This window comes from Triticum urartu, chromosome 2, assembly GCF_003073215.2.
Source record: "Triticum urartu cultivar G1812 chromosome 2, Tu2.1, whole genome shotgun sequence".
In the NCBI taxonomy this organism is placed as follows: Eukaryota; Viridiplantae; Streptophyta; class Magnoliopsida; order Poales; family Poaceae; genus Triticum; species Triticum urartu.
Window position 1 is genome coordinate 735,249,841 of NC_053023.1, and position 22,050 is coordinate 735,271,890.

The 22,050-nt window shown below is 42.9% G+C and overlaps 1 pseudogene; it reads left to right on the plus strand.

The window, feature by feature from the left end:
- Positions 1 to 19,267: 19,267 nt before the first annotated feature.
- On the plus strand, positions 19,268 to 20,389 carry LOC125534511 (annotated as a pseudogene).
- Positions 20,390 to 22,050: the final 1,661 nt, after the last annotated feature.

Below are 22,050 nucleotides of genomic sequence, written 5' to 3' on the forward strand. Positions count from 1 at the left end.
CAATTTTGTTTTACTTCTGAAAATTCTTAATATTTTCAAAATTTTAATATATATTTTTTATGGTACGAAACTATTTTCTGAATTAGAAGATTTAAAAATAATATATATTTTTCTCCAAATGTTAAATACATTTTTAAACATGTGACATTTTTTCCAAAATGCACAATATTTTTTTCAATGCTAACAACATTTCAGTATTACGCTAGCAAAGTTTTTACAATGTGCAAATTACAAGCCGATGTCACGTATTTGTGTTTCATTAGCCCATAAAAATCTATCCTAAAGTGATAAAAGGAATAACCAAGAATAAAGCCCATGGTTAAAGGCGATAAGCCCATGCTTATTGCCAGACGGATGGTAGTCTATTTTAGATTCTCATCTTAAAGTGGGAACGCCAATAGCTTTTCCAAGAGCGATTTTGCAACCTTCCGTGTGGCTTTCTAAAGATTTCTTTTGATTTTTTTCACATCTTTCTATTTCTAGGTTATTCTCTACTATTTTTAGTTTTTCTTCAGTTTATCATATCTTTTTTTACTTTATTTCTCTTTATTTTCATTTTCATTTTTTCTATTTACATCTGGACTTCGTTTAGATACACGTTCAACATTTTTTCGTATGCAGGTTCAACATTTTTCGCACACACAAAATATATTTTTATATATACATTGAATATTTTTCTTGTACATGTTTAACATTTGTCAAATTCACATTGGTTGATTTTAACAGATGTTGTGAATATTTTATACAAACATTGAATATTTTTCAAATACGTGTCAAACATTTTTTAAAAATACATGGTTAGCATTTTCTTAAATATGTTGAACAATTTTTCATACATGTCGGACATTATTTTTTGTACATATGATTTTTAATCAAATACATATATATTTTATAAATGAATTTTTTTTTTGATAAATGATGAACATGTTGCCTCTCGAAATGACGAGTCTTCCTACGAGAAGCTCCGGTTTGTATGAAGTTTATATCAAAACTTGTCTCAAATTAGATAAATTGTTTACCACAACCTATTTGTGCAATATCATGATACCAAGCCAAGTTTCATGAATTTTAGGTGAGTTTTGGATTTACTAGAATTTAAAAACCAAGACTCTCAATGAATGTGGCCGAGCCACAAAGCCGGGATATTTGAAATTCCTTCTCATTTCTTGCATTGGCCTAAACATGCATCCAAGGACACATATATGATTTTAAACCCATTTTGGTGCATCGGTGTTGTTCCAGTAATTCAAATTTGAATTATGCACACTAAATGCCTAGAAAGTAATAGTGTAGCATTAGTTACGTACCAAATAATGTTGTGGCATATTACTGTAGGCTCTTGAAAATATGTTTGTGTTCAAACACAAGGATATTCAAAAGTGAATTAAGATGATTAGTGGTTTTGAAAAGATTCTCCCTATTTAGTTGATTTATTGCTTTTTAATTTTATTACAGACGGAAAAATCCAGATAGATATCTCATTTTTGTGCAAGAGAGTTACTCTGTGCAAGCCTTTCCCTATCATGAATGTTGATGTTTATAAATTGAGCAAGACTTACCCAGGCGTGGATGTTCATAGTTGTTGCATATGTAAGTCCTCAGATTTCTGCGTTGAAGTAATGCAGAATGTCGATCATAGAAATATTCTACACATGGAGGCATAGCTGCTAGATGGTTCTATGCTCTCGTGGAGGATGTCACTCGTGAACTGGATCAAAAGTTTATTGAAACAAATGTCACAAGTGAAACTAGGGTTTGGCTTTTATTCAAAATATTGTGAGGTAAGAAGAATTAGAGGCACAACTGTAGTACTTTGTGTTGGGTGTTATGTTTCGATGGTAAATATGTATGTAAGCGAGTAATTTTTTTAAAAAAATATACTTCCTTTGTCCCTAAATATAATAAATTCTAGGAATTCAATTTGCAGTACTTCTTTTATATAGGTACAGAGCTAGAACGTCTCCTAATACTATCATGCTATGATATATGTCGCTTTTATTACCAAATTATTGTCAACTATGGTTACTTTAGCTAAATGATCAAAGGGACTGCTCAATTAGCATATTGTGAATACTAATATGGCAACATCGTGGATGCATTTTCATGATGGTATCTATTATTAATGTCTCCTTCTCTAATATCTTTATCAAAGTTGTTCCAATCCATTTTCGGGCCCAAAATGATTTAAATCAAATATTGTTTCTACTAAACTTGTATACTTATTTTAAACTTATTTTACCATATTACAATTTTAATCAGTATAAATTTCTAGTATTACTTAGCCATCATTGTTAAACCCATAAAAAGTTTCTAAATAATAATTCCATTATTCTTTGTTATACATTTGCCTTGTATAATTGGAAATTTTTATTGTGCCAAATTTAAATTGTATGATGTAGCAAAAATTCTTTTTTATGTTTTCAATACTTCATAAAATATATAGTGTATGCACATATATTCATGTATCTTTGTATGTTTTATTTTTTTCTTAATATTATTCAATGTTATGGTAGATATTTCTAAATCATACATACTAAAAATATATATCTTTATATTGGTCTCTAGTGTATATTGGATAAACATATACATAGAGACTTCTAGTTCAAGGTAATTGTGATTTGCAAGTTGGGTTCTGTAATAAGTTACAACATCTTTATGCTTTTTTACTTTTTAATTAGCATCAATATTATAATATTAAAAAACTCCAAATGTTGTTGATTGTACTTTTGCAGATTCAACTACCTGACATTCTTTTCTAGATACACTAGTTCTATTTGGTGCATATAAGATTGATACGTCCATTTTGGATCATGTTTTCCTACTGTTATTTATAGTGTTTTTATTCATCATAACACTTTATGGAGTAATTCTAATGTCTTTTCTCTCATAATATGCAAGGTTTACACCTAGAGGGAGAATGCCGGCAACTGCAATTCTGGACCTGAAAAAGCTATGTCAAAGATATCTGTTCCGCACATCTCCAAAATGAGCTGAAATTTCACAGAGAATTATTTTTGAATATATGAAAAATATTGGAATAAAGAACTAACAGAGGGGGTCACCCAGGCGCCCACAAGGCACTAGGGTGCGCCTCCCCCCTCTGGCGCACCTGGTGTGTAGTGGGGGCCCTGGCCCACCTCCGCTGCCCATCTTCTGGTACATAAGGTCTTTTGACCTAGAAAAAAAGGATAGGACTTTTGGGACGGAGCGCCGCCGTCTCGAGGCGGAACTTTGGCAGGAGCACTTTTGCCCTCCGGAGGAGCGATTCCGAGGAGGAGCAGGGGATGGCCGATGGCACGCGGGGTGGGTGGAGGGGGAAGAGGATGCGGGCCGGGATTGGCGGAGCGTGCCGGGGGACGCGTCGGTGGCGCACATTGCCGGCACTTGCGGGGGACAACGGAGCGCCGTGGAGTTCGGGAGGGGGGTTGACATCTCAGTGCAGTGAATTTGGGCGCGTATGTCCGGATAGCTTTCCCGGCCGACCGTGTAGATGAAATTTTAGTCAAGTCCTACGTTGAAATTTGAAAATTTAGTAGCAGTGGCGGGTGAGGAGGGCAACTCCCCACAAGTTCTTTAACCTAACAATGGCGAGCTGCATGCAGGACCCGCCACAGCTATGTTGTTCAAAAAGTGGAAACCCAGGCAAGGTTAACTAGTGGTAGCTGCTAAGCACCGCCCACCACTGCTTGGTCTTCTACCTGTGGCGGGCACTTGTTGGTGCTGGTCACAGATGAGTTACGCAAACAAGTCCCACCCTGCAGGTTATGGCGGGCGACGCTCACTTAAGCCATTAGCCTTGGCGGGCATGCTTTGCCACCCGCCACTACTTGTTTTCGAAAATAGTTGTGGCGGGTGCCACACCTCACCCACCACACATTAGGGTGCACCTAAGCCCTTTTCCAGTAGTGGGGTGGAGCAATGAGGCGTGTGTGGCGGCGGTGCTGGTTGGGGGTGGTGCGGGCCAACGGTTTCAGAGAAGAGTTGTGATGAGGAAAAAGCACAGTCAACCGTTGGATTTTTACCCAAATTGCTCGAAAATCGGTTGTTTAGACAAATTAGGAAGTTGGTGATGTAAAAACAAATGCATTTTTTTGTATGTGTCATCTTTGATGTTTTCGCTCACGATTCGTGCAATAGTGGCAAGAATCACAATTACATCACACAACTAACACTATCTCTGTATATAGATATAGGAAAGGAACGACTTTGTGCAAGTTGACTATTTTTTGTTTTAGGTCAATTGATTAACCACATTTTTTGCTCTGTCAGACTTGCATGCAATGCCCGCGCACGAGCCCGTGCAATGTCTACATAGGTTGATTTGTGTGTTCTTGTTAATTTTGATCAAGCTGGACCATGGCTGCTCCCATCAAGTACTACCGCCAAGCTAGACTTTTTTTCTTTTGTACGTTGATACAAGCTGCTCTAGTATAGCATTCGCCAAGCCCTCGTAGCTGACCGAAGAATACCACTCGCACAAGTAATTCATTTTTATATACATGCATACGATACATATATACACATATACATATGTATCATTGTTAAGGGGAGAAGCGGGTGTTAAAACCATACTTCTAACTCATTTATGTCTAGTAATCATCACAGTAGACAACTTAATATATTAGAATTTTCCGATAAATTACACAGGACATACTAAATATTCGTATACTAGCCATGCAACTTAGGACCTATATTGGGGATCGACTGTTCTAATAAAGGCACCACAGAAAAAAAGATTGAACTATTAAATTAGAAATATAATATTTGTGTTGGTTTCACCTTAAAAGAATAAAATGAAAAACATAATAGTAAATGAAAATAAAAAAATGAAAAAACTCGCATACAATTTATGAAGAAATCACAATATTTTAAAATATTCAGGAATATGCATATAACAAAGGAATTTTCACAAAAAAGGAAGTTTTCTAAGAGGGCATGACTTAGTGGCATTGGTGATTACTCTTAAAGAAGAAAGAAAATGAAATTAAAAATAATTAAATTTTCTATGAAAGAATGAATTTACAGTATTGATATTAACCTTTAGGAAGAAAGAAAATGAAATGCAAACTAAAAACAATCAAAATAACGAAGGTTTCTAAAGAAACTGAAACAAATAAAAAACAAGCAATGAAAAAAATTTGAACATAATTTATTAAAAATGCACTTTTTTATAATATGCAAGACTAAGCATATAATAGTGATTATTTTTGCAAACAAAAAAGTTTCTAAGAACAAATGAATTAGTAGCATTGGTATTTCCCTTAAAGAAGAAAAGGAAATGTAATAGAAACTAATACAAAATCAGAACAATGAAGTTTTGAAAAAAAGGAATGAATAAGTGTCTATGAATTAGTCGCATCATTATTTCCCTTTAAAAAGAAAGAAAAATAAAAAACTAAAATAAACAATAAAAAGTTGCACACAATTTGTAAACAATATGCTTTTGATATTATGCAAGAACAAGCTTGTAATTGAGAATTTTCTCAAAAGAGAACTTTGCTAAGAAGGAATGAATTAGTGGCATTTGTATTACACTTAACAAAGAAAGAAAAAGAAAAAAAAACTAAAAAAAATAAAATAATGAAGTTCTCAAAGAAAGAGTGGATTAGTGGCTTTGGTATTACCCTTTAAGAAGAAAGAAGATGAAACAAATACTAAAACAAAGTCAAAATAATTAAGTTTTCTAAGGAAGAATGAATTAGTGTCATTGATATTACCATTTAAGAAGAAAGAAAATGAAAAACAAATCTAAACTAAACAATTTTTTTTGCACAAGATATACACAAAATGCACTTTTTAAAAATATGCAAGAATAAGCTTATAAGACTAGAATTTTCACAAAAAAGTGTACTAAATACTTATGAATTTTTGGCATTAGTATTACCTTAAAGAAGAAAAGGAAATATAATGAAAACTAATAAGAAATTCAAAAAATAGAAAATAAAATTATAAAGTTTCTAAAAAGTAAAGAATAAGTGTCACTGGTATTACCCTAAAGAAGAAAGAAAACCAAATACTAAAATAAAATCGAAATAATGAAGTTTTCTAAGAAAAACGAATTAGTGGAATTGCTATTACCCTTTAGGAAAAATAAAATGAATAATAAAACAAACAATAAATTGTTTTGCACAAAATTAACAAAAAATTACACTTCTTCATTATATTCACAAATAGACTCACAATTTTTTTTACAAAGTTACACTTCTTCATTATATTCATACATATTGTTTATATTCACAAACAATAACAAATGGTAATACCAACAAGCATATAGTATTGAAATTGTCAGAAAAAAGAAGTTTGCTAAGAAGGTATGAATTACTTGCATAAGTATTACCCTGAAAGAAGAAATAAAAATAAATAAATAATAAAGTTGTTTATGAAAGAATGAATTAGTGAATTTTGTATTACCCTTCAGCAAGAAAGAAGATGAAATAAATAATAAAAAACTCAAAATTTATCAAGTTTTCTAAGAAAGAATGAATTAGTGGCACTGGTACTAGCATTTAAGAAGAAAAAAATGAAAAATAAATCAGAAACAACAATGACAAAATTTGCACATGATATACATAAAAATTGCGCTTTCTCAAAATATGCAACGGTAAGCATATAAAAGTGGATTTTTTTTACAAAAATAATTTACTTAGTAAGAATGAACTAGTGACACTGGTATTACCCTTAAAAAGAATGAAACTGAAATAAAAACTAATAAAAATAAAAATAATTAATTTTATTAAAGTAATGAATAAGTGCCATTCACATTACCCTTAAAGAATAAATAAAATAAAGTAAAAATTAAATGAAACAAAATAATAGAGTTTTCTAACAAAGAATATATTGTGAACTCAAAATGAAATAAAAGGAAAATAAATACTAAAACGAACTCAAAATTATGAACTTTTGTAAGGAAGAATGAATTACTGCCATGGATATTACCATTTAAGTAAAAAGAAAATCAAAAGAAATCTAAAATGACCAAATTTGCACTCGATATACATTGAAAATGTGTTTTTGTTTTTAAAAATATGCAAGAATAAGCATAGAAATGTGGAATTTTTACAAAATTGAAGTTTTCTAAGTACGAATGAATTAGTGGCATTGGTATTACCCTTAAAGAAGAAGGAAGATTAAATAGAAACTAATACTAAATGAAAGTAATAAGTTTTCTAACAAGTAATGAATAAGTGTCATTGATATTACTCTTATAAAAGAAAGAAAATGAAATAATTTTTTTAATACAATTATGTTTTTTTGAAACAATGAAATAGTGGCTTATTGCGCTTCAAGAAGAAACAAGATGAAATAAATACTAAAAAAATCAAAATAATGAATTTTTCTAAGGAAAAATAAATTAGTGGGTATTGGTATTACCACCTAAGAAGAAATAAAATGGGGAAAAAATCTTAAAAATGAAGTAGAAATGCACATGATATACATAGGAATTGTTATTTAAAAAATATGCAAGAATAAACATATAAAAGTGGAGTTTAGACAAAAAAAGAAGAAATTTCCTTAGTACTAATGACTTTGTGATATTGGTATTAACCTTAAAACATAAAAATGAAATAAGAAACTACAAATTGAAGATAGAGATGTTTTCTAAGAACGAATGTAAATAGTGGCCTTGGTGCTACCATTTACGAAGAAAGAAAATGAAAATTAAAATAAAAAACTTGCACATGACTTTGCGCTGAAATTGCGCTTTTTGTAATATGAAAAATAATGGAGTAACAATGCAATTTTGACACATATTGTATAGTATTTGTGTGTATACATTTACACTCATCCAACATCCCAAAAGTACCCTTAAAAGAAACAAAATGAAAAGCAACTAATAAAAAGACACAAAAGCAAAAACACATAATAAAAGAAAACAGAAAAAACAAATGGAGAAAAGCGAAGGTTGGGTCACACATGTAATGGGCTTCGGCCTTTTAAGGAATCCAGTGTCCCATGTGTCCAGTCAAACCAAAAGCAGCCCAAAACGATACACAGACAAGCCTAGAAAAAATGAACCCGAATCTTAAAGCAGATATCAACGATAAAAAATTTGACTGACCCAAAATTAATTTTCAGGTGACTTACAAATAGCTAAAGTGTATAAGAAAATATTAATTGATTTAGATGTAATTAGAACATGACCCTTGAGAAAGTTATCGCTGATACAAATTTGTCTGTATTAATCAAGAGATTTTCTTGCTCTACCGGTAATTTATCCGAAACGTGCAGGGTATAAACGGGTCTCCTTGCATCGGCTAGCCTAGAGTTAACCTTTACCCTTGCAGGACAGCAGATAAAACCCACGACGGTGACAGCTAGCGCCGCCGCCCTCGCATGTGAATGTGTGGCCCCGGTTGGTAGAAAAAGCGGCACCGATCACCCAAATGACAAGGCCCCTTACAGCCAAATTCACTGTTTTGACCCTTTGCCTGACGTTCAGCACGATCTGACCCAAGTTTGCCAAAAAAATTCGGATCTGACCCATTTTGTACCATCATCGTCCTTGACGGTAGGGTATAATAGTCTATCACCACGGGGTCTGGCAGTAGGGCGTCACTCAACGCAGACGGCGCCGTCAAATCATGCTGACTCGGATAAGTGGCTACCGCCACATGTCTTGGGGGGTAGGGTGTTATACCCTACCTCTAGGGTCCCTCTGTCCTGTGGTACATCACAGCAGCGCGTGCGGGCTACATAATGTGTATACCAACAGTGAGTGACTGATTCAATCAAAAAGTTGAGCAAGAAGAAGCAAAACTTACGATCTCCTCCTCTGACGCATGCAATGGCCACCTTGCCTCTAGCCAGCCAACCACGTCACAAAACTTGGTGACGGAAGTCTGGATGGCGTACCATCAATGAGATAACGACCTCACATTACGTTGTTGGATGATGTGCATGTCTTAGGGCGTAATATGCTTTCACGCGTGAAATGAATCATGCACGTGCTGCCAAAAGGCCCTCTCTGCTCTTGCCTACGAAATCCACGGATGCAGCCAACCACACATCACGCAACAACACATCGTCCATGGTCGAGTACCCCGCTATCCTTCGTACTCTAAAAAAATGACATGGCGTTCGAAAATTAGCTCAACGGCATTTGACCAAACACCTACCGGGCACGGTGCCCGCCATGGATGACGTCGACAGGGATGTAAAAAGGTTATGCTGGTTGCGGAGGTCCGGCAATGCTGTGTTGGGGAACGTTGCAGAAAACAAAAAAAATTCCTACATTTCACCAAGATCAATCTATGGAGTCAACTAGCAACGAGAGGAGAGTGCATCTACATACCCTTGTAGATCGCGAGCGGAAGCGTTCAAGAGAACGGGGATGATGGAGTCGTACTCGCCGTGATCCAAATCATCGATGACCAAGTGCCGAACGGACGGCACCTCCGCGTTCAACACACGTACGGAGCGGATGACGTCTCCTCCTTCTTGATCCAGCAAGGGGAAAGGAGAGGTTGATGAAGATCCAGCAGCACGACGGCGTGATGGTGGATGCAGCAATGATCGCAGCAGGGCTTCGCTGAGCTTCTGCGAGAGGGAGAGGTGTAGCAGGGGAGAGGGAGGCGCCAAGACTTGAGGTGCGGCTTCCCTCCCTCCCCCCCTTTATATAGGCCCCTTGGGGGGACGCCGGCCCTGGAGATGGGATCTCCCAAGGGGGGCGGCGGCCAAGGGGGGGGGGGCACCAGCCCACTATGGGCTGGTTCCCCTCCCCACTTCAGCCCATGGGGGCCTCCGGGATGGGTGGCCCCACCCGGTGGACCCCCGGGACCCATCCGGTGGTCCCGGTACAATACCGGTGACCCCGAATCTTTCCCGATGGTCGAAACTACACTTCCTATATATAATTCTTCATCTCCGGACCATTTCGGAACTCCTCGTGACGTCCAGGATCTCATCCGGGACTCCGAACAACTTTCGAATTACTGCATACTCATATCTCTACAACCCTAGCGTCACCGAACCTTAAGTGTGTAGACCCTACGGGTTCGGGAGACACGTAGACATGACCGAGACGGCTCTCCGACCAATAACCAACAGCGGGATCTGGATACCCATGTTGGCTCCCACATGCTCCTCGATGATCTCATCGGATGAACCACGATGTCGAGGATTCAAGCAACCCCGTATACAATTCCCTTTGTCAATCGGTACGTTACTTGCCCGAGACTCGATCGTCGGTATCCCAACACCATGTTCAGTCTCGTTATCGGCAAGTCACTTTACTCGTACCGTAATGCATGATCCCGTGATCAACCACTTGATCACTTTGAGCTCATTATGATGATGCATTACCGAGTGGGCCCAGAGATACCTCTCCATCATACGGAGTGACAAATCCCAGTCTCGATTCGTGCCAACCCAACAGACACTTTCGGAGACACCTGTAATGTACCTTTATAGTCACCCAGTTACGTTGTGACGTTTGGCACACCCAAAGCACTCCTACGGTATCCGGGAGTTGCACAATCTCATGGTATAAGGAAATGATACTTGACATTCAGAAAAGCTACAGCAAACGAACTACACGATCTTTGAGCTAAGCTTAGGATTGGGTCTTGTCCATCACATCATTCTCCTAATGATGTGATCCCGTTATCAATGACATCCCCATGTCTATAGCCAGGAAACCATGACTATCTGTTGATCAACGAGCTAGTCAACTAGAGACTCACTATGGACGCATTGTGGTCTATGTATTCACACATGTATTACGATTTTCGGATAATAGAATTATAGCATGAATAATAGACAATTATTATGAACAAGGAAATATAATAATCATTTTATTATTGCCTCTAGGGCATATTTCCAACATGCTGATGTGCCAGCCAAAGAGATACAACGGCGACGTCAGAGGAGAATGGTGCCGATGAAAAGTAGGGGGGGGGATGGGTGGAATGGAAGAAAGGGGACTGGAAGTGTGGATTTAGTGGCCAGGGATGTCGGAGTCCTACGTGGCTGTTGTCCAGACACCTGCACCCCCCCCCCCCACACACACACTTCTGATTTGATGATTGCATGAACATTTCTTAGTATTTAAAATAAAACTACTCTCTTCGATACAAAAAAACGTATCGTGGTTTTAGTTCAAGTTTGAAGTTTATAGGTTCACATCCCACATAACTATGGCTTCTAATCATTTTTCACAGAACTATCACATTTGTTCAATTTTTTGGCTAAAAACTACTCCCTCCACTTCATATAAAATGTCCCTTGTATTAAATCAGTGACACTTAATATGAAACAAAGGAAGTACCACTCGACACTGGTTACCGTTTCAACCAAAATTAGTCTTTATTATGTCATATCAGGCCCAACCGCCAGGCCCACGTGACACTACAAGGTCAACTTTGTTTGGTAGACCGTTAAGGGACGATTTCAAGGGGGGGCTAGACCCCATAAGCGCTAACTTAAGGGTTGAACCATCTGAAGAATGCGACGCCCCTCCCCCCCCCGCCCCTAACAATTTTGTTTTCGCGTAAGTAACTCTGCAGCAGCCGGTAAAACTAGAGAAATAACGCGTGCATGGATACCCCCCTCCCCCCCCTCCCCCCCTCCCTAACCACGTGAAGTCCAAAACTACAAAGCCCATATATAGCAAGGTCCTGCAGCAGTGGCCCACGACAGAAAGACGCAAGACGTAATCAGCGTTCGTTTACTTTTCTTGATTGCTTCCGATGCGGACATGCGGTACAGCCGCCGTCTAGGGCAGTTCCCAATCCAGCGTTGTGAAACTCCTAACTCAAGATCTAGACTGCCAAAGGGGAGCAAGGCGATCCAAAGCTTTGGATGCACGGCCGGCCAATCGGTCGCACAGCTAGCACGATCGGCAATACGGCAAGCAAGGACTTCTCAATTTCGTTACTTCATCCATTGCTTACTTTTAATATTTAGATTAATTTGTGCCTGTAGAAGTAGAAATATTGCAATTAGGGAATCTGCATGATCCGTGAGACAAGATTTTATATTGTTTATCCCCTTCAGTAGTAGAAAGATTTAGTCCATTAGCATGTGAATAACCTTTTTACATTTGCTTCATGGAACTTTTAGTAAAAAAATAATTGTTCAAAGCTGCCATCTGTTTTTCATCCCTTGATGAAATCTATCATTAACCTAGGCTACAACCATCTCTGCCAAGTTTTTTCCCAATCAGTCTTGACACGTAAAATCTCGCCCCCCCCCCCCCCCCCCCCCCCATGTTAAAATCCTGGCTCCGTCCCTGCCGTTAAGTAGGATGTCGGACCCACGTCGCACAGGGAGAGGATGCCCCAATCTTGAGATCAAGCTCCCGAGCGCATATTTCGCCGCGATCTTCGTCCACCGTGTGGCCATCCTCGTCCTCGCATCCAAGCACCATGTCTCAAAGCTCCGCCACCGCACCCTCTCCTTTCCCGCGCTTGGAATCGAACTGGGGGTCCCATACTGCCATGGCCCATGAATTTCTTCTCTGCCATGGTTACCGCTCTGGACTGCCCCAATTCACTTTCCCCCGACTTCCCCGGCGAGTCCCGACCACACCTTCGACCCAAGTCGTACGCCCCCTGCTCGAGACCAAGCCATGGATTCCTAGAGCGTGATCCGGTAAAGGGAGACAACGGAGCTTCTGGGCGTGCGCCGCCTCATCCCGAATGTCGGCAGTCAGCTACGTTCGCTCGTACCGCGATGCTCCCAAGTCCGGGTGCAACAAGTCATGAGAGGAGGCATTGTCGTTAGTGGGGAACAAGGAGCCCAGGCCCAATACCTCACCGGAGCACGGGGATGAGGCCCAGGACCTCGCCATCATCGTCGCAGGCGGGAAAACACATAGACGACACTAATTATGATAACGATGAGATACAAGGAGGTTGTGCGCACCACCTTGGATGCTAGGGTACGAGGATGAGCCATGTCGTCGTCCTTCACTTCGTCTCCTCCTCACCATGTGGAGACCAGCTGCAGCCGTGCCTCGCCTTCATCCTCGAGTTGGCGTGGGCGACCAACCGAGAGGAAGCAAACGGGCGTTACCCTGCCGTCTCTACTTTGTCCATGTGGAACTGACAAGTGGACCACTGACGGGCCATCCATGTCATTATCAAGTTTAATTTTGGTCCAATTTGTACGCAAGTAAAACATGTTAGTTTTTAGCCAAAATTTTAAACAAATGTGGTAGCTTTGCAGGGAAATAAAATAAAAGGGTAGTTCTTTGGGACACGAACTGGTGAAGTGGTAGTTTTCTTTATCTCTACTTATTATATACTAGCAAAAGGGGCCGTGCGTTGCAACGGATATAAAATAAGTAAAATTTGAATTATAAACAGTTAGCACCTCCCTTCACTGTTGTGTAAAGTGAATCATCAACTTGCCGCTTGGGCCGGGATTGGAACACCCCTCTTTTTCTCTCCCGCATGAATGCTCACAGATTTCCTCAAAAGATGGTTCCGTCAGTTCGGTGATGATTGGCGAACCTTGGCGGCGCAGATCATACATTGCCTCGCCTCCGACTCAATCTCTCCTGTGATAAGAAGCGGTAGAAAAGAAATATTATATGCTTAAGTTGCTCTGAATTCTTAAGTAGCTCTCAGGCATGTGATGAAAAATGGGATCTCTACCTCTAGTCGTCTACAAGCATGGCAGAAAGTTAAGTGCTAAAGCTCCACACCGGAGCTTGAACACAATACTAACTAAATCAAATCTAAGCTAGCTTTGTTGTCATACGTGCACTTGCAAAATTATGTACTTTATCAAAGAAACAAAATATACAACATGCAACGAGACTTGCATTATTTTCAGATGTCATGCAATGATAGTGTGCACATATACATACTATGTGTACGATCAAACTCGAAAATTAATTTTTTGAAGAAAATAAAATAGGTACATTTATTATATACACATACAAATATGATTAGGAGCTGCCTCAGGTGTTGCCACAAGCCAGTGGCCTCAGTTCGCACCATGCATGGCCGTTCACCTGTTCCCAAATAGGTTGCATCGTGCGCCGCCACTCAGGCTGCCGTCCATGCACGTATGAACCGTGCTGACTGCATGCACGCCGTGCTTTGGCTCCATGCACGGTCGTGCTCGTCCGCGTCATTGCTGGTTTTAGCCTCGCGGCTTGATGCCGCCGCCCCACTATGTTGCCGGCTACCGATGGTCGCTAGCCTCTTCCGCGAGCTTCGGCGCCTACCTGGCCATCGCACATAGCAGTTTTTTTCCTTTATGATTCTTGCCCACAATTCCTTTTCTTTTAATTAGAGTACTGGATCATGCCATGCATGTTATTCCTTCGTTTCCACCATTGCTTGTTGATACTTGCCCACTATCCCGGCCATTTGATGTGATTTCAACTGTACGTTCACTCCTTAACATGCATGGTATGTCCCAAAAACTTTGTTGATTCCCAAGCTACTTCTCTGGACTAATTTATGCGAACTATATGAATTGGTGGAATTCAATGCAAAAAGCCGAGGTGGGAAATCACTAAATTTACTCATCAAAATGCACGATGCAATTTCAAAGTCGCAAATGAAATATAAATTTCTATAACTTGCTTAACGGAAGATAATCGGTCGCCCCAACATTTTTCACACAACAAAAATAAACATTGTAATATACTACAACACCGATTAAGTAGCTCTCAGGCATGTGATGAAAAATGGGATCTCTACCTCTAGTCGTCTACAAGCATGGCAGAAAGTTAAGTGCTAAAGCTCCACACCGGAGCTTGAACACAATACTAACTAAATCAAATCTAAGCTAGCTTTGTTGTCATACGTGCACTTGCAAAATTATGTACTTTATCAAAGAAACAAAATATACAACATGCAACGAGACTTTGCATTATTTTCAGATGTCATGCAATGATAGTGTGCACATATACATACTATGTGTACGATCAAACTCGAAAATTAATTTTTTGAAGAAAATAAAATAGGTACATTTATTATATACACATACAAATAGATTAGGAGCTGCCTCAGGTGTTGCCACAAGCCAGTGGCCTCATTCGCACCATGCATGGCCGTTCACCTGTTCCCAAATAGGTTGCATCGTGCGCCGCCACTCAGGCTGCCGTCCATGCACGTATGAACCGTGCTGACTGCATGCACGCCGTGCTTTGGCTCCATGCACGGTCGTGCTCGTCCGCGCATTGCTGGTTTTAGCCTCGCGCTTGATGCCGCCGCCCACTATGTTGCCGGCTACCGATGGTCGCTAGCCTCTTCCGCGAGCTTCGGCGCCTACCTGGCCATCGCACATAGCAGTTTTTTTCCTTTATGATTCTTGCCCACAATTCCTTTTCTTTTAATTAGAGTACTGGATCATGCCATGCATGTTATTCCTTCGTTTCCACCATTGCTTGTTGATACTTGCCCACTATCCCGGCCATTTGATGTGATTTCAACTGTACGTTCACTCCTTAACATGCATGGTATGTCCCAAAAACTTTGTTGATTCCCAAGCTACTTCTCTGGACTAATTTATGCGAACTATATGAATTGGTGGAATTCAATGCAAAAAGCCGAGGTGGGAAATCACTAAATTTACTCATCAAAATGCACGATGCAATTTCAAAGTCGCAAATGAAATATAAATTTCTATAACTTGCTTAACGGGATAATCGGTCGCCCCAACATTTTTCACACAACAAAAATAAACATTGTAATATACTACAACACCGATTTGAAATATTCTCATTTTAATCTCTGTCTTTTCTGCAACAGGATGTTCCTCTGGTATATTTATTTTATTTATTTTATTTTATTTTATTTGGCACCTTCCCGTTCATCTCTATTCTATTCAAGGAGCGTGTGGCCTAGTCCTGAGCTCGTTGGAGTTCACTATATTCCCCTTTTACACGCAGAAGAATTCGGCGGAGCAAGCCAACCTCCACCTTGTTTCTTTTGTTCAGTGGTTGAGTTGTTGTAGAGGAGGGAGGTGAAGAAGAGGGTCTTGGCCATGTAGTTAGCCACATATAAGTGCTCGGCCAGGATGATCCGGAAGGCATCAGTCAGGGGGACGGGGACGAACCTGCTTCACAACGACGGAGGCGGAGTCAGAGGTGAAGATGTTGAGGAAGTTGAGGTTGCCGTCTCTGACCTCCTTGAGGGTGAGGTCGTCGACGCGGCCTCCGAGGCTGGTGGTCAGCCCGGATGTCGGACGGCGGGGTGTCGAATCGTCCTGGTCGCCTTCCTCGGCGTGCTCCTAGTTGTCCATAATTGGCCCGGGGCTGGTCCGCCGTCGCTTCTCGCCGTCCAACAAGATCTTAATAATTCTTCAATTTGTTTCCACTGAGTATACCCTCGCCGTCCGTCATCTCTCATTCATTAGAAACTGCAGCCACCGGCCTAATTTTCTTTGTCTGTCTGTTGATCCTGTAGTTGGCTTGATGATTTGCAGGCAGCTCTGTATATAAATTGTTGTAGTGTGATGAGAAAAAGCGAGGTGGGACTATTTCAATTGGTCGCCGAACCTTTTCATACAACATTATTAGGACTAGCCAGTTGGTTTCGGTTTCCAGGATAAGACGTTGAAGTCATGAGTTCAATCCCTGCCACAAGCTATTTTTTTTGGAAATTTTTCTGCAGCCCACAATATGAGGCATGGACGGCCCAAACAAAAAATTGATACGTACCGCAGCCCATGCACTTATGACGAAAATCACCTATACGATGGAACGTTTTCCCTCAATCAAAAATATAGTACCACCTCGGATAGAAAATCAATAATAAAACTAATAATTTGGGTGAACGGATGAAAAAATTAACAAAACACACCTTGCTTTATTAGTAGGTATAAAGGTATAGATATAGATTACTTAAAAATAAGTAGAATCTGTTCTCGCACCACTACGTCCCTTCTATCGTTTTTTTAATCCAGCCGGTTTTTTCCCACCACGCCATATCTGACTGCACCTTTCCCCTATGCTAATCAATCACCATAATTTTGAACCAATTCAATTTTAATTTACTTACCAAATTTCTTATCAAACAATAAGACAAATTAGAAACAGAATTTGAAAGCATTTATTTACACAATCACATTAATATGGGTAAGTAAATCATAGACATTTATTTATAGAATGTTTATATCACGTAGCAATGTACGAGCATTGTCCTAGTTTTGTTAAACACTGAACATTTATTGATTAATATATACTAAGTAATATGTAAAAATATTTGCAGGCTTTTGCATTTTTTGGACAGCGAAGAAATACATCAACACGATAATCACGCTCTCCATGCAAAAAAAGTACCGGCCAATCTGGACGACTAGATTGGTGCAAATACAGGACCATGGGTAGAATTTCATTAGATGGTGTGAGATAACTGATGGAGTACTTGATTCTCTTAAGAATTCTAACCGAAATCTTAAAAGGGCTTAATTTCTCAAAAGATTTTTGTTCGAGGACTTAAAGTGGACCTAGCTGAACTCTTTAAAAGCATAAGGTACTCAAATATTTTAGAAGGCGCGACTGCCGCCTCTCAATTTTGAGCAACCAAAACAATTTCTCAGCCAAGGTTGTCAAAATCGCGATTTTGAATCTAATCGGAGCTCCGATGATATCGCAAATTGTAGAATCTTCACTATCAGAATTGCAAAAACATACATTCTATGAACGAAAATCATAAAATCAGAGGGGTTAGTTTGAATCATACAATCGTAGAATCGTAAACAGAATCGCGATTCTCACAACCTAATCTTAGCAGGATATTTCCTTCCTCATGCGGACACCTCTTTCCCCACTCGTCCGCTTCCATGCGGGCGCCGTCCTCCTTACCTCTGCTGACCACCACATATGCCCGCCGTTATCGCATAGCCCCTACCCCACTTTGGTTCGATCGCCACTTGCTGTCGTCGCCTGAATTGATGCATCTAGCCACAGTCGCAGCCTCGTTGAAGATGAAAGCGACCACGGAGTCGCGTTTCATCCAGAATGCGTTGGCGTAGCCATCCTGAGCGCCACCGCAACCGCCCCCTCGAGGTCCATGTCACAACGACCGCCACCTTCGCCGTCGAAGTGCCACGGCATGCGGCAACGACCGTAGGCTTCTATGCAGCCGGGCAAGCCCCTCCCCCCCCCCCTCCCCCGGCAGTTCGAAAGTCTCTTTCCAAAGAAGTAGATTCTGCGGCGTTCGTTGGGATGAGTGTGCATACATGTATGTAAATGCCCTCGCCTTAAAAGAAAATATAAAAGAATGAAAATTACGCCGCACGACTATGTAACACCATCGATTTAGACATGAGGAAATCTTACTTGATTTAGATGTAAAAAAATAATCAGGACTTGACCCTTGACGTGAGGAAAAAATAACTGAAAGAAATCGTCCAAATTAACTGATTCCGCAACCTGCAGAGTAAACAGGACTCGACTCTTGACAACGCCGATCGAGCAGTAGAGGAGCCACAGTATATGTCGTCGACGAGACAGACGCGGAAGAATCGCTCAGGCGGCCCTCTGCGCCTAGCATCGGCCAGCCATGAAACTAACCTCGCAGCAATGACGACAGACAAAACCCACGACGGTGACAGCTCCGTCGCCCTCATGGCGCGTAGAAAAAGCGGCACCGGCCATGTCCCCCATTTGTCCTCTCTCTCGCCTCCCAGCTCGCCAACCTCCGCCGGGCCCTGCGCCGCTTCACGGTGACGCGACGAGCAGAGCACACTGCACACGACGACCACCCGCCAGTTCGAGTCCGTCCCCAAACAAACACTGGATGCATGCGTCGGTCTCACCGCGTGTCCGGCCGGCGCCCGCTGTCACGGTGAGCTCCCAGTCGCGGCGCTGGATATCGATGAGACGATGCCTTGGCGCCCATCGATCACGTACGTATATACAGAATATAGCTTGATCCACCGGGTTACGTCGATCACAGTATCGCGGCACAGAGCCGCGAGAGCGCGCGTGCATGCATGATTGGTGCTAGCGGCAACTCGCAAGATTCCATCCACACGACGGTCGAAGACGAGCCGAGAACTCTCCAGCCTCCTCTGCACGATCGGTTTCCTTGGTAAACTGAACGGAACCGTCCTACTCCTACCAAGAGGCATGGCCGTGCCCGTCGGGTCTGCGTCGCCTGTCGTGCCAGACTGCCAGACATATATAGAACGCGACGGCGACGTACGCGGGTGGAGGCGCACCGTGCACGGTGGAGGAAGCATCCTTCGCCGCCGTGCATCCTTGCCGCGTCATCCGCGGGCCCCGCCACCGCGCCGGTTCTATATATAGGCCAGGACCAGCCGCTCCCGTCGATCGATCCGTCAGCTCCATCATCTGGTTGCCACCCCCGCCGCACATCCAGCTCAGACTGACTGCTACGTCTCACTCTCTCCTTCCTCTCCATACCTAGCTACGTACACTAGCTACGAGTAGCTCGGTAAGAGCTAGCTAGCTGGTGATCACCACGCGCGCCCGCAGGCCGCAGCTCGTTTTAAGCCGGCCGAGTCGGACACGGCATGCGCTGCTCCGTTCGCTCGGCACAGGATGGCTCCAGCTTCCGCCTCGCTCCTCGCCGGCGCCAAGCGCTCCGCGGACGCTACTGAGCTTCCACAAGCGCAGGTCAGTGACTGCATGCTCACTCTGTGTCCTCTCCGGCAAGCGATGTACGTAAGTACTGATGCGGACGCTTGGTGAACTTGTCAGGAGGGCGCGGTGACCAAGAAGAACGGCCAGAGCCAGCAGCAGAAGCTGGAGTGCCCGCGGTGCAGCTCCAGCGACACTGTGCTACTACAACAACTACAGCAGGGCGCAGCCGCGCCACTACTGCCGCACCTGCCGCCGCTACTGGACGCACGGCGGCACGCTGCGCAACGTGCCCGTCGGCGGGGCATGCCGCCGCGGCGGCAGCAGCAAGCGCCGCAGGCCCTCCGCTGAGCCCCAGACGACCTCCTCCGACTCGCCGCAGCCGGACCTCCAGGAGACGCGCCTTCTCTCCGACCACCCGCTCCCAGTCTTCCCGTTCCTCACCGACGGCGGCCCCGTCTTCCTGCCGCAGTTCGATCTCGGGCTCGGCGGGTTCCCCTGGACACCGGCGACCATGGACCACCTCTACGACGGGCTCGCGGCGCCGTGGGGTGGCTGCGACCGGGCGCTCGCCCCCACCGGCGCATGGGACGACTTCGGCGGCCTCGAGCTCGCCGGGCCACCACCGCCACCGGCCGGGAACTGATCAGCGTCATCATATGTTAGTCAGCGTTTCGCCAGAGCGTTCGAGGCTCCTGTTTTATCATCGCAGCCTCGATTCGAGGCTAATAGTGCTTGTTTGCATGGGAAATTCTACGTCTCCTGTTTACAGTAGTACTAGTAGATATCTTTTTTGCCACACTAATTGTCTGATTACCTAGCTCGATGCATCTCAGGTTATATTTGCATGTATGGATATGGCTAGAAAGTTCATGAGGATCCACTGTACGTTAGAGCATCTATACAGCACCCTAAACCCTCCTCAAATCCTTCGGGCGCGCTACCGGTCACTGACCAGTCATAATTTTTCAACCCAAACAGCCTGCTCAAACGGGTCTCAAACGCTCGAACTGAGCTGCACCTTTCATATCCAGCCTAAATATGGGCAGATAAGGGGCGCTCGGGCATCCCGTCACGTCGGAGCCGGCACACGCTGGCCCACCCGACCCCACATATATTCTTCTCCATCTGCTTGCCGGACCAAACCCTAACCACTTCACTCCACACCTTTCCACCTCCCAAGCTCGTCTCCGACATTGTCCAGCCGTCTCCGGCATGGTGGCGGCGGATCCGAATCCTTCACCTCCAGATCCGTCGACCCCGAGCTCATCCTCCACGCGGCCTGAGGAGGAGATGGCCGCCCGGCTTGCGCTCCGCCGCTCCTGGGAGGAAGGCCCGTGTACGGCAGCGCTCGGACTCCTTCCGTCGGGAATCCATTGCGTCCGCACAAATGGCGCATGGATGATGCCTTACGGCAGCCGTCACTGCCTCGCCGGAGGAGGTGGGTCCTTCTAGCGTCCGGACGAGGTGGCGGGCGCGCAACCCCTCCGTTGACGCGCCAAGTATTGGCACGCATAATGGGCCTCGTCCGACGAGACCATGGCACGGCGTGCCCGCCGTGCCAAGCAGCAGGCGTGGGAGGCGGCGGCAGCCCTCACGGTGGTGGACGTCGGCGAGGCAGAGTCGCATTCTCCGGCGCCCCGTATGGTGCATCAGTCCGGCCGCCGCATCCGCATTGTGGTGGACATCACCGGCTCGTCCCAGGACAGATCCATCACCGATCTGACGTTCACCGGCACCGTTTGGGTTATGGACTCCGACAAAGAAGAGTAGGGCATGGGAGACGGCGGCGCCTTGAGTTCCATGAGCCGGCGCGTGTCCCATGTGCTACTCTACCTTACCATCGACCGAACCAACACTTTAGGGAGTGTAGCCGGCCGCCAGACATGGCCACAGCAAAACCGAGTGAGCTCCGTTCAAATTAGGTTTCATGTTGCATCTAAGAATATAGATTTGAGATTTCTAATTTAAGGTGTCCGGTTGTAGAATCAAATATTTAAGACGTGACCGGTCAGTGTCTGTGGACGTGCTCAGATGCGTCTGCGGGTGTTTTAGGGGCTAGATTTGCACATCATGATTGTAGATGCTCTTAAGTACTTTTCTTTTCCCGTGACTTGCAATGTTTTTTTGCTGTAGATATCGATAGATATCAGTAGAGACCGAACCAACTACTTGTAGTCGGATAGTTAGAAGGACAATGGTATTCTTACTCCATCAAAATTTAAATGGCAAATCTGACACTAGAGCTCACAATATTTCTGAATTTATTTTAATTCTTTCAGCGATATGCATTTAGAGTAGATGTTTCTAAAAAACTTTGTCAATCTCAATATAATTTGCCGGCTCAGTCTTTCGAGATACTCATGAGGATAGATTGTGCATGCTTGCTTTCATAGAGGTGGTGAACGTATGTGTGCGAGTGTCTTCATCTGTATTGTGTTAGAAAAACTACATACTGCAAAGAAATAATCACAAGTTACCGTGCGTCTGCGTGTTAGCTGAGTGTAAAAACACGTGTTCTAGAAATGGAGTATCGATCA